This window comes from Panthera pardus, unplaced genomic scaffold, assembly GCF_024362965.1.
Source record: "Panthera pardus isolate Hobbes unplaced genomic scaffold, ASM2436296v1 HiC_scaffold_27, whole genome shotgun sequence".
Classification (NCBI taxonomy): Eukaryota; Metazoa; Chordata; class Mammalia; order Carnivora; family Felidae; genus Panthera; species Panthera pardus.
In genome coordinates, this window is record NW_026526843.1 from 66,122,937 (window position 1) to 66,137,190 (window position 14,254).

General features: G+C 36.1%; 1 long non-coding RNA gene across 5 annotated transcripts in view; it reads left to right on the top strand.

Annotated features, from left to right (window-relative positions):
- LOC109260312 (uncharacterized) overlaps positions 1-13,866 on the top strand; it is a 36,271-nt gene extending 22,405 nt beyond the window's left edge. The window contains exons 3-7 of one of the 5 annotated variants that reach the window (XR_008418228.1): positions 1,707-1,904; positions 2,417-2,558; positions 3,956-4,168; positions 5,331-5,460; positions 6,549-13,866. This is a non-coding gene — a long non-coding RNA (uncharacterized LOC109260312). Of the gene's footprint in view, positions 1-1,706; positions 1,905-2,379; positions 2,559-3,955; positions 4,169-5,330; positions 5,461-6,548 lie in introns of all 5 variants that reach the window. The other 4 variants (XR_008418227.1, XR_008418224.1, XR_008418225.1 and 1 more) reach the window with 4 other exon arrangements.
- The last annotated feature ends 388 nt before the right edge of the window (positions 13,867-14,254 follow it).

The following is a 14,254-nucleotide window of genomic DNA, read 5'->3' on the forward strand; positions in this document are numbered from 1 at the left end:
TTTTTTTTATGTTCATGTTAGGGTAGGTGAGTACATTGACAGTTGCCTCTATGGTTGAGTTTAGGGAGAGTTTAGCTATAGGTTGATTAAAAGTTTCTGAAATTAAATATGACTGTTCTACCCTAAATGTTTCTCTAAGTTTTGAAACTTACAATAGGTTGCAGAAACAAACCTTTCTTAACAACTAGGCTCTATCCCAATTTCCACATTTTGCACCTCATTTTCAGGTTAAATTACTCTAATAAAGTTAGGTAATCTGTTTCTTGGGTATGCATTTATTTTCTCAGTATTTTTTTTGTGATAAACTATAGTACCTTGAGAACACTGGAGGCGGGGAGGGAAGAGAAGGGCATGTTCCTATGTAAGATAGAGAAAATCCACTTAGTGACCTCCAGCTAGCTGTCCAAAGTACCTACATAAGACCCAAGGAGTAGATTTTTTTTCCTGGCAATTTGTAACCCAAATGCAATTTTCAACATTGTAATTTTACTGAATTTTATTCAAGCTAATTGGTGTGCTAATTTTTAAGTGTTCTGATTGATGTGTCACTTGTATTGCATATGGAGTAGTAACATGTTAATTTTTATTGAGCATAATTTTTATATTTTATGTTAGATATTTGAGACACTGTTTCTGAAATCTGTACAACAAGTTTGACAGTAGGGAGCTCTTGTCTCAATTTTTTCCTCTTTCCCCTCCAACATTTATTATGAACATTTTCAGAAAAGTTGAAAAATTTGTTTAGTGAACACCAATATACTCACCACTTAGATTCTACAATTATCATTTTGCTGTATCTGATTAAACTTTTCTTTAAAAAATTCTTATGCCCCTTCTGAGTTCATGGAAATAATTTTTAAGCTAAAGAGCATGAAAAAAATAAGAATAAAGTCTTTGTGCTTAGATCGATAATAAAACTGTAAAACACAGCAAGTATACAAAGTAATAGTATATAAATGGCTACTAAAATGTGAAAATGTTACTATTATCGTATTGCTTCTTTGCAGCATGGCATGTCTTTTCTCTCATGTGCTGTTAATACCCTTAACCAAATTATTACCCTTTTCAAGCTGCTGCAAGATCTTGTTATAGCACATAGCAGTGCTATTTGTCTTTCATTTGGTACAATATTCATTGATATATTGTTTTCCTCTGTCCTTTTCTTTAAACTCCAGGCAACAAAAGTAGTACCACTTGCCACTAATTTGGCACTGGAATTTTTCCATTTAAAGGTAGTCATCTAAATGATCTAGACTATTTTTATGGTGAAATATAAATGTGGTAAAAAATTTTGTAGAAGCCTCCTATACTCCTGAGTGTCCTTGCCCATACCCCACAGGCAAAAGACCTCTGAATTGAGAGATAACCTGGGTTTAAGTACCACTTGGCCACCTACTAACTAGTTGTATAACATTGATGGAATTTCATTTCCAGGGCTCCCAGTTTCTTTAGGGAATGAAAATGTCCAATTATATGATCAATAATACCCCTTCTAGCTGTGATGATTCTGTGACTTGGCTAGTGTTGGAGTACTTGTACCAGCTGGCCAGCTATGACTCTAGGGTTTTAGGTCTAAAGTATGTTGACGTTTTGTTGAACTATGAGATGACAGATTGAGAGTCTTAAAATTCTTGTCAATGAGTATTGAATCCTAAAATATGGTTTTTTTTGTTTTGCTTTTTTTTTTTTTTTTTTTTTTTTACCAGTTCCAAAATGTAATCACTTTCTCTGGCTTTAGCTTCCCTTTAATGGAAAGGGAATGCTTCTTGAACATGTCATCAGTGTAATAACAAAACTAGAAGGCTTTGGTCTAATGCAGCCATACTCAGTAAATATGGTTCAGAGTGGATCAGAAGATCTGGAGAGATTGGACTAGTCATTTCTTTTTAGGTATCTTAACTGGGGTGTGTATAAATGAATTTGTACTTCAATCCATTAATTTAAAAATTCTTTGAGTAAATTTACTTGTACATGGAATGCCCATTTACCATCATTAATGGGGTTTCAAGAAGGAGCAGAATAAATATGTATAGATATGCATGAATTGCCATGTTTAACTGGAAGCCTGTATTAGGGGATAAAGTATCTAATCTTAAATAAGGATGGGAAAGGATGTTGCCAAGAGATTTTGAAGCCTATTCTGCTCATATTGAGAAAGAACATCATAGAACACCGGTTTGGTTTCACTGGATATCTTATCTAAAGAGTAGAGTTGAATAAGTGATCTTTCACATACTTCTGTTAGAATTTGTTTGATACTGATATAAAGGTACTTATCATATAGTAATTCCTGATCAGGAATCTGGAAGCCATACCTGGTGCTTTCCACACCATACCATACAAAGTGCTTTGTTTTTATTGTTGAGGATTTCTCAACAGTTTTGGTGTCTTCCTGAGTCCTGTCTTTCTTCTCAAGGATGTTCCGAGCATGTGAAACCTGAGGACTGCAAGTAGCTCTAAGCAGCTTCACATTCAGCAGATCTTTCCTTTTGAGAATCTGGATAAACTCCAAATAACCTAAGATGATGGCTTGCAGGCCACCTGGAAGAAAAAAGGTAGTTTGGGGAGCTCATCATTATGGGAATTCTGTCTTTGGCTTTATGGACTTTAACTTCTTGCAGCTCTGCTTTTAACACAGAACATGAGCCAGTTTGTTTTTTTTTTATCAGTTCCTACATTTTTTTTTTTGGTCGTAGACACATATATTTTGACTTTACAGATGAGTGTGGCCTATTATTTCATTTATCCCTCCAGAGCTAAGCTCCAGTGAGGTCTATAAGGGCAAGCATACTTGATCCCCATTTCAAAAACAAAGAATGAGAGACGCAAAACAATAAATCACTTCCTTTCGCATATCATAGCTACTTAGTAGGAAAGATAGAACAAACCTATCCATTCTGATTAGCAAGCCTTGAAATTGAAATTATTTCCACATTCCTTTGACAGACTAGTAGGTAAGTGTTGAGGATTTGTTGATGCATAGTACCAACTTGATATGTGTCCTAGCCCTGTTTTGGCAGTCCCAATTCCATTGCCACTGTCATTCCCTTGTTTTAAAAAGTTGAGAATTTGTTAATTTGAAGAACCATAAAATTGCTGAAAGGTAGAATAACAGAGACCCAAGGGCCTGTGTAAGCTATTTACTGGATTCCTAGCTTTCTGTATCTTGTTTTTCCTTTTGCATAGATATGCTTAGATGTTGTTATAACCGGTGTTTTATATGCCTGTAACCATTATTGATTTCTCTGAATATCCTGGGATTCTGGCGGTGCCCCATTTATATGAGCTGTTCAAGAAAATGTACTATGTGGATTGAGTAGAAAACAGTTTTGTTTACCTTGGCATTGTTACAGTATCTTAATATTTGATATAAAAATTAAAAGAGGGAAATGCTATATAAAACTAGATGGAGAGGCACTTTGATTGAGGTAGATTGCTCAGTTCTTAAAATAGTGCTTTTTAAAAGCCTGAGGCAATGTGAAGAATTCTTAAAGAACTCAGAGTCAGATCACGTGGGAGTTTTTCTAAGTGACTCGATGGCTCACTTGGTTGAGAAAACTTTACCTTTCTTACTTTCAAGCCCTTGATTTCTTGAACCCCATCCTATTTTATGATGAGAATAACAAGATATTAATAATACACCCTAGAGAAATGCTCATCAGTGGATACTGTAGAATAAAGCATGGTATGGGAATTTGGGTAGTTATTCAGTTTTAAATTGCTCTTGGAGATGAAGGGAAATGCAAGGAATGGAGCTGGAATGAATAGAAGCATTTGCATGTTGTTAGGCTGGTAGGTAGGATATGGAGTGCTACACAGTTTTAAATTTTCACCCCTCAATCCATCTGAAGAAAAGGGCAGACAAGGTTTAATTTAATGACTAATTGCTAATTGGGACAGACTTTTCCAGTGTTCTACATTTCAGTAACTTATTTTTCTTTTATCTCTTCTCCAGATCTTCCTCTGAAGAATAGGCTTGTTGCTCTACAGTGTTAGTGACCCATTCCCTTTGACGATCCCTAGGTGGAGATGGGGCATGAGGATCCTCCAGGGGAAAAGCTCACTATCACTGGGCAACAACCCTAGGCTAGGAGGCTTTACCAAGATTCTTTCCTGAGCCCAGGTAGGAAGATGAAGTCTCACAACAACCGCCACACATCAGAGGTGGGTAAGTTGTCCCTAAAAGCATAATAAGTAGCTTTTAATTTTGATCTTGTTTTACGTTGCACTTAGTTTTCCATTAAGATTGTTTCCATTATTATCAACTGTGTATGTTTTGGTCAAAACAGCTTCCTAACTAACCTGGGAAGCAACTGGGTGTGAGATGGTTGAAAATAATGTGAAGACAGTAGTAGGCTGCATGAGTTAGGATGTTTAGGGTAGGACTAGTGTGTGGTAGAGGCTTATAGTTAAATTGTTCTTTTTTTTAATGTTTATTTATTTTTTAGGGAGAGAGAGACAGAGTGCGAGCAGGGGAGGGACAGAGAGAGAGGGAGACACAGAATCCGAGGCAGGCTATAGGCATGGAGCCCGTTGCGGGTCTTGAACTCACCAGCCGCAAGGACATGACCTGAGCCAAAGTTGGATGCTTAACCGACTGAGCCACCCAGGCTCCCATAAATTGTTCTTTCTTTAAGGAGAGCATGGGAAACAACTGCTGCATCTGCACCATTGATCATGGCATATCATCATTTTGGACCCTTTGGTCCCCAGAGTCTTTCTTGAGGCCCTATTGGGGAATCTTGACAATCATTTACATATTTCAAGATGCCTTGGGCTGTCTTTGAGATAAAATGCAAAAACAAACTGTTTGCGAAGATACATAGGAGCTGTATCTTTTTATGCTGTACTTGCTGGTTGATGGAACCTGACCAGAAATGGCACAGAGTTATCTGTCGCCACACATCTAGGATGTAGGATCTAAAGAACCAGGACCCTGCATACTCTAGGTTGGTGATAAGAGAAGCTGATTAAGGGGATGTAGGTTGGGAGATGGAGGTAAGCATCAGTAAGTAGTAAGCCCTGATTATATAGGTTTTGTACAGATTATTCAACCAAAAGAATAAGGGGATTGATGATGTTTGCAGTGATTCAGTGAGTGTTATTAGGCAAGGTAGTTTCCTATTTTTGCCATAGTTTCCTGTTCTGTTGAATGAAGAACGTGTGTTAGTTTTATCTCTAAAGACATAAAAACCTCAACTTTATGTTTCTAAGCTTTGTAGAGACCCGTTTCTATAGCTCATTAATTTGAATTTTCCCATAACTCTTGCCTAGTACTCAGTTAATACTTCTTTATGGCATTTACATTGTTTCCCTCTCATTTTTTGTAGCTCCTGATTGTTCCCTTCTTATCTGCCAAATCATTGTATCCCCAAAGCAATGCAGAGAGCAAGAAATTTGAACACATCAAAGGAAGATCAACATGCCTGGCATGCTAACATTTTAGAACAGCAGAATGAAGTAAGTTGTTAGTGTTATAATCCTGTGAGGATCACTTTAAAGCTAATAGTTGTTTGTTCCAGGTTTGTATAGGATGAAGTATGATGGTTTAACGTGCAGGGGGTGCCAAAAGTGAGTTCCGAGGATAACCAATAACCTGTATTACCAACTAGGTTCACTGAAGCAATTCAAAGGTATTACAGTCTGCATACAGTTGTGTCAGAGTAATTGAGTCTCATCTTGTTTTTTCTTTGTCTTCACCACATAAATGCCTCAATACTCTTAGAGATGTAAACTATAGAAGCCTAAAACAAAAAAAAATGTTTTTTTTTCTGAAATTTTTTTTTTCTCCATGGTTCTTTCTCACCTTCTCTTGTGAAAGCATCTACTGCAGTTAAGATTTAGTGTTAAAGGAAGCCCAGTCCCTGAAGTTGCCATTGTAATTGGGAAGGGTATGAAAATGAAGTCAGTTTTTTAAAGGGATGGAGAAAGGTGATGAAATAAAGTGAGGGGATTGACTAGATGCTCTCTAAGGGCCCTTTATCATAATATTCACTCGTGGCATCTTATTTGGCTCTTTTGAAAATCCTTGTAAACAATTGAAGCAGGATATTAAAAGGTACACATTCTGTTTAAATCTTCTGCTACTCAATAGGTGTATGGCTTTTGTCAATTTAGTTTGTGGTTAGACTCGTATGTGAGGCTTAAGTGAAATCATGTATGTAAAGTGTTTAGTACAGTGTCTGGCACATGGTAAGTAAAAGGCAACCCAAGAAGTTTTGTAAGTTCATTTGACACAATACAGGTGACCATTAATACCGTCTAGTGGCATGTTTTGATTCTGTGTAAGAAATTTGTAAGGTAAAAGTTTGTAAATAGAAAACATCTATATTGGTGGTGGTTGTTATAATAATTATTGTTAGTAATATAAGTAGTATTGGTACTGATGATAGCTTATTGTAATTATTAATGCACTTTTTGGTTTTCTTTTGTTGTCTTCTTTTTGTGATGCTTCTCATATGCCTGTTGTGCCCCTTACTTTATCTTGTCTTTACTTCTTACCCTCTTCCTCTGAATGTCTACCTTTGCTTACCTCTTTCACTCATAAGTGTGTATTTCTTTGTCTATTTTTTTTCTTGAATCTCTTTGGTCTTCCTTCTCTGTCTAAAGTGTGTCTCAGCCATTCCATGATTCTCTTGTTAGTTTCTTCTCTGTGTATCTTTGTCTCATTTTCTTGTTCCTAAGAGTTGTCTGTGCCTTGTCTTGGATGTCTCTCTCCAGTTTTTTCATTTTGTTAGTGATTCTCTTTGTTCTCCTAGATCTGGCTCTTCTTTCACTGTTCTTCCCTTTGTGTCTCTGTGTCACATGATGTGTTCATGCTTTTTGTTCATTTCTTGTTCTGCCTATACCTCTCTTCTTGTTCTGTTGTGAACTCTGATTTTTTGTCTTCCCTTACCCTTCTTGTTGGTTTCACATTTCACCTTTTTCTCATTCTGCCTTCCCTTCTGCTTTTTCTACTCATTATCTCAAATTTCTGCCTCTCTTGGGCCATTTTCTCTCTATTTTGTCCTGCTTTGTCTCAGTGTCTCTTTTTCTCTCTGTGTTTTTTTTTTCCTGCTCTGTCTCAGTGTCTCTTTTTCTCTGTTTTTTTTTTTCTGCTCTGTCTCAGTGTCTCCTTGCTCTTTGTGATTTTTCCATTTCAGCATTCATCTCTGTTCTCTTGTTTCTTCTCTGCTTTTCCCCTTCTACTCACCTTTGAGTATTTCAGCCTCTTTGTGAGTCTGTGTTTCCCCCTCTTTGACTTTATGCAGTACTCTATCCTTGCATATTTTTGTGCATTTGTATGATCATGTGTGTGTCTTTGTGACAAAGGGGCTTCCTAACCCCTTCCCAATAGGTACAGTGTGTCAACTATCAAAATACACATTGCAGAGCTGTTCGTTATGCCAGGACACCCCGTGAAATGACCCAAGACCTATGATGGACAGAAAGTGGAAGGCCCATAATGGAGAGAAGGCCCAAAGTAAAAGACAGATGGTTTGAGACTTGAGACCTAAAGACAAAAATGGAAAACCTGTCTCAAGATAGATGGAAACTTCAGGCTTGAGACCATCCAAAGTCCTGACAGCCATGATGTAAAAAGGTGGCCCTTGTTGGATAGAAGACCTGACTGAGTTGGATGGAAAGTTCAAGACTTGAGTTAGATAGAAGTCCAAAGACCCAGAGTAGGAGACTGAAGGCCTAAGAATGGGGACCCATCGAAAGCCTGAGACATAAGACACCATGTCTAAGACCTAAGATAAAAACTTTAGCTTGAAGATCTAAGATCCAAGGATGGAAGGCCCCAGACACACATAAAGACCCAGGACTCCAGCCTCTAGATGGACAGAAGGTCAAAGAGAGAAATCTATCTCAAGGCTAAATTAGGTGGGAAGCTAGAAGCCCATGACACAGAATCCAAGAAGGATAGAAGCCCCAAGACCAAAGGAAATCCCAAGATGAGAACGCTAAACCCCAGCTTTTTTCTATTGCCATCCTTCCTACTCTTGGACATTTTCAGTTCTCCCTTGACAGTTCTTATGTTTCCATTTAAGCCCACTTTTTTGAGATGTCCTTTTAGATGTTGCCATTACCTTAAGGAAACATATCTTTACATTGGCAGTATTATGCTTGGTCCAGTCTTAAGCCAATTTTTATCACAGTTTTGGGCCATTTATTGTTTGTTTTTTAAATTTCCGTTTGTCTTTGCCTCCAATTCACATGAGAGAGACATATAGGTAACATTGTATTTCAGTTGTCCCTTTTCTTTAGGAGCTATAGGCTGATGAGCAAAGGCAAGCATCAGGCTGTTGTGGGAAAAAAGGTGCTAGGCTATGTAGAGAAAATGTGAAGAGATGTTCCAGGCCAATGAGAAGAATTAGACAAGAAATACCCAGGTGTGCCAGACTGTTGAAGCACCAGCCAGAAACACCTTACTTCTTTGAGCTTGGGTGAGCAGGATTCCTGGGGTTTGGGATTCCCTAGTGATGGTTAAAAAAACAGATGATTGGTCCTGGGACAGAGTGAGGCCCCAAGGAGGCAGTTTGAACTCCCTGCTCATAGTAGTGGCCTAATAATTTGGTAGACTGTGCCAGTACTGCTCCTGGGTTTAATACCCACCTCAAGGTTTAAAGGTGAGAGAACCTGGGAATATTTACTTAGCAGGTTTAATCCTTTCCTTGATTTCCCCCCCTTACCATGAGAGAAGAAAATTTAAACAATTGAGAATATATGTGAAAGCATTGTAAAGCAGAGAAAAAAGTGCAAGGCATTCTCATTAATAGTATATCAGCAGCCATGCACAGCTGACATTTAAAGTGCACTGTCAGTTGTGAAGCATTATGTAAATCAGGGGTCATCACACCCTTTCTGTAAAGGGTCAGATGGTAAATATTTTAGGTTTTGTGAGCCATATGGTCTCTGACACATTTTTTTAAATTAACGCTTTACAAAGAAAAACTACTGTTAGCATGTGAACCAAGTAGATTTGGTCTGTGGGCCATACTATCATCCCTGATATACATACCAGGGACTGTGTGCTGAATAATACTTGTGTGTGCCTGTCCCTGAGCTAGACACTTAAGGATGCAATAATTATGTACTATTACATCCAGGTGACCTGAAGAAAAATATGTGAATGTGCTTTGTAAACTGTAAAGCACTTAAAGATTTATGAGTTTCAGAGTTGATGAATGAATATTGACTACACAGTATGTACATTCTACTGTACATTCTACTAGACACTGTGAATACAAAGATTAAAAGAAGCCTGAATAAAGTACTTTGTCAGAAGTATGTAATACTATGCAGATATTAGGAATTGTTTGATAAATGAATAATTCATATATTTGTGGCCATCATGTTTCTGCTGCTCTGGTAATTTTAAGTAAAAATACAGTATTCCAGGTAGCAGAAAAGCAAACACATGGAAGCTGCTTTTAAAGCATAAAATATACTGCAAACACAAGGGATTAAGCTATTGTGAAAACTTATAACATGTCACATACCATGCTAAGTGCTACAGATGTCAAAGGGAAAAACAGTGTCCTCATTAGGGAATTAAAAATGTCAGATTATGAGGTGCATATTAAAGTACTTTGTAAACTAAAGCACTGTATAGATACCAGTGTGTTATATGTTTATGAATATTATTTGCCTTTTATGGGCCAGGTATATTTTGGGTACTCTGAAATCTAAGATAATGCTTCCAAGTAATAAGAGGGGGGCTTATGTCCTAGATTAGATGTAAAGAATTGGACATTGCTTGTTTTAATCAATCAAGACTTTAATGGTCATGTCAAATTAAATTATCACCAGTATATTTTACCAGGTAACAGGTAAATGTAATGATTGAGATTGCACTTGCACTTTCTAAAGTGCTATATAAATATAAGACAGCTGTTTTCTGTGTGAATAAAACTTTCTGTGAGATAGGCATTGTCTCCAGAAAATTCTCATTGTGTTCCTGACATCCACTATGACAAAGGTAATATAAATAGTTATAGAAACTGAGGGTTTAAATACTTGTTGAATGAATGAATGAATATCAGTTACTTACTATGTGGACTCACTATTATAGGCACTAAAGAGATACAAAGATTTATCATTTCATTGTGCTTACAGCTGAGAATAAGCCGATACATGTGTCAGCATTTTGGGAACTCTAAAGCATCATATAAGTGTAACTACTGATTTTCTGATTTGGTGCTGAGTACTGGGCTTATAAAATTATATCACACTTATTATACTATGAAAAAAGTTGGAAAAATCTGAGGAAGAGTTCTTAACTATTAAACACTCTGAATATAATATGCAAAGGATTAAATATTTGGTAAATGCAAAACTGGTTAATAATTGTCTATTACGTGCCAGTCTCCTTGCTAGGCATTAGGGATGTGAAGATAAACCATCTTTATTGTGTCCTGGGTAGCAGCAGATAATGTATAAAATCAATTTATAAGTATTAAACTGCCATACATGTATAAGCAATATCTGCTGAATTAACATTGATTATTTACTCTCTCTTATCTGTGGAGACAACAAACGGGGATGCAGAAATTATCATTATTATTGAACTTACAACAGAGATCTGTGTAAATTTACAAGCCTACTGTTCTATACAGATATAAGGAAATAACTTGGCTTAATGAATGATTACTTTCTATGAGGCTTAGAACTATGCCATGCCCTAGGATATAAAAATGATTTTATTCTTATGAGGTGTTCATAGGAAGAAATAAGGAAATCCAGTGAGAAATAAGGAAATAAGTGAGATCCAGACTAAAAGTTACTTAAGCACTACTAAGCTTATTTAATAAAAACATGGGAAAAATGGAATTGTGCCAGGCAGTATGCTAAATGCTGAACTCTGTGGAAAGATAATATCTGAATCAGAGGGTGTCCTTGCTCTCTAGCTAGACTGAAGAGATGGGAAATATTTTTAAAAAAGAAGATGTTATAGTTCTCTATCAGTCTTTAAAATGTTGAATGCTGAAGGTGGAGGTGAATGAGATCCACCCTGCCTGGCTTAAAATTAAATGGCTAAGGTTTGATTTTAGATTCATATGATAAACCTAGAGCATCTCTTATGTGGAATACATCATTTTAGGTCCTAAGAGAAGTGAAATGGCTAAGTCAAAAGGGCATCAGAATACAGATTATAGATGAAGATAAGAAAACATCATTAATTTGTAAGTAGATATTTGAGTGCCTGTTTTCTGGACAGTATTACGCTAGATAAATTAGTTGAGTTGGCCTGGTCCAGAAAACCTATTGACATGCCTTAGAGATTAAAAAAAATAGAAAAATAAGGCATGATTCTTTTAAAGTTAAATGAAGACTTTTTTCCTAATTCTTTCTAATTTTCACTTGCTCATTGACCTAGTTTGAAGCCAGAAGACTGATAATAAGGGAGCTTAGGGTTTGTCCTTTAATTCATTACTTTAACATTCTGTTTTGATTATAGATGAATGGTTTAAGATGAGAATTAAGATAAAACAACTGGTTTTAAAAATATTTGCTTATTGGCCTGGCATAGAGTCAGGAAGCCACTTGAGCAGTAAAGATTTTTTTCTAGATTTTCTGTATTTTGTAAAAATTTATTTACCCTGTATAATGTTCTCAAATGCAGAGAATGAAGAGACTTAAAGGACCTAGACCAAAATGTACTTTAATCTCACTAGTTTATGGTGGAAACATAGGAACTAATTTAATAAGAGACTGCAGTTCTTTCAGTTTATTGAGCAGCTGTGATAGTAAGACATTGAGAACAAATGATCACCTTCTCTTTGGCATGTTTTATAGAGTGGGAATAAGAGAGAACTTTTCCTTTATACAGACTTTGAGGAAGGTGATGTTAAATTGGAACAGATCTGGTAAGAAAGGCACTTATTGTGTCTTGGAGATGCAATAGGGCAAAACAAAAACAAACAAAACAAAACAAAAAGGAATGAAATTCTTCTTTAAATGGAAGTGTTTATTTCAAGGCATTGTGTTAATTGCTAGACAGAAAACAAAAAAAGATCTTGACTGAAAGATACTTTTTAGTTAGCTTTGAGACTAGAATATAAGAGATTACTGTTCATTTCTTCATTTATTCATTCTACAAGTACATTTGAATGCCTATTATGTATAAAGCTCTTTGCTATGTTCCCAGATAGCCCCAGAGACATGAAAAAAACAAAAACAAAAAATAAATGCTTTCCTAGAGAACTTTTAAATCTTTCCTTTTGGCCTGTTTTCTGGTTAGGGGCATGGCATAGTCTGTAAATAACGTTGTGGGTTTTAATTGCTGTTCCATGTTTCTTCTACCACTCTGGCCACTACAATAAGCAGGGTTTTCTATTGAGCTTGCTCTTTAAGTTTCAGGAACGTTCTTTATAAAATAGACACTTTATTTTTCCTGGCCCATCCCTAATGAAAAATGACTGTGACCACTGCTGGACAGAAGGGGGGATGACAAACAATTCCCAAATTCCAGTCTCATTGGTACCAGCGTTGGAGATACACTTATACTCTAGCCACAATTGGTTTTAAAATGCATTTACCAGTTTTGTCTGTTTTTAATTGTTTACATTTTTACATTCTGCCAAATATGTGCTGCCTAAATAGATCTCTTTGAAATACATAACATAATTGGAGATGGAGACATGATTTCTCTTTTGCAATAGTATCTCAACTTAACCTTTAGAAATCTCACAATCAAAACATGTTCAAGAAAGGACTTCTTAATAGTGGAATAATATCAGTTAATTAAAATAGCTTAACAATTTTATCATGTTTAAAATTTCAGAATAATAGAAATTGGAAGTAATTGGCAAAAATTGGAGGGAATCAACAACAATCCTCAATCTAGGCCCAACTGGGTTTTGACCTTTTCTATTTTTAAATCACTCACAGAGGGTGGGATAGGAGGAAGAGTGAAAGAAAAGGTCAAACCAGTTTCTAAGGGCAGCCTGCCTGTGTTTTGTATTGGTTTTAAGAACATTACTACCTCCAAGTCTAACTAGGTGATTGCTTTTTTTAGTTTAATGCAATTCCGATCAGTAGTCCTTATTGAGATGAAGACATGGTACTTTGTCCCCCACTAATTTCTGTAAGTCTTTGAGCAACAATTTTGAGCTAGTTATCAACTAAACCTTGAGTTAGATAATTATGGGATTTGTTAATTAAATCAATGTAACCTCCATCAGAAGGTAGTTTTAAAGTCAACATTCACTGCAAAAGAGGAGGACTTTATTGTTCACAGTAATTTATATAACTTTTAGTTTACATCTGTAAATGAAGAAGGAAATAGGTGAATGGCAAAAGATAATTGGTGGAGGGAACAAAGTTGAAGACAAACTGGGTGTGATGTTTCTGGTTTTCACTTTGTACATTTTTATTTAGGCATCAGATATATCTGAAATACTGTTTGGCCTTTAATACTGTGGTATCAGATGGATTCTGTAACACCCCTATTTTCAAGTTGGGGTCGGGAAGTACATTATTGGAAATTAGACAGGAGAAAGTAACTAAAAGCCTTCCTTTCACAGTTCCTGACATCCTAAGACTACTGCTATTGATAAGAATAAGAACATACTATCATCTGAATTTTTATGGCACAAATGAAATTATGAACAAATACATTTATAAAGGAAATGGCTTCATCTCTACCCTTCTGCCTAAAAGGGAATCTATGCCAAATGTTCCAATAAATGGGAAGATACACTTTGACTTGTGAACTGATGTGAAAATGCAGAATCTTTGATTTTTGAGTGTTTTGAAGATTAAAAATCTTGCTCAGCATGGGTGACCACCAAAAGCAATCTAAAGCTATCGACATGTCACAACTGAGACAAATTGGGGAATGTGTTGTCTAATGTGAAATAAAATGTACTGTTCTGAAAATTTTGTATTTTGATGTGACAAGTTCTACCTCACTGTTCCTAGGTATGCTAGTAATCTCATTTTTTTTTTATTACCTTAATTACCCAGTTTACATACATGGTTTGAGGTCTCATTTCTTTATTCTTTCAGTTGCTTTGGTCAGCGACACTGAGAAGTAGAAACCCAATTAAAAAAATGTGAACAGCAAAAAATTATTGAGGTACAGGGTGGTATAGGAGTAAGGTATAACAAAACTTTTTGTAAGGATGTGGGAAGTAGGATGTATTTGGGCAGGAAATCACTATAATTAAAGAAGTTACAGTCCCAATCCCTGAGTAGGTGAAGAGATCTTTGGTGTTCCTAGAATTTTGAATGATTAAATACTCAAATGTTAGATTGGTGACTTCAT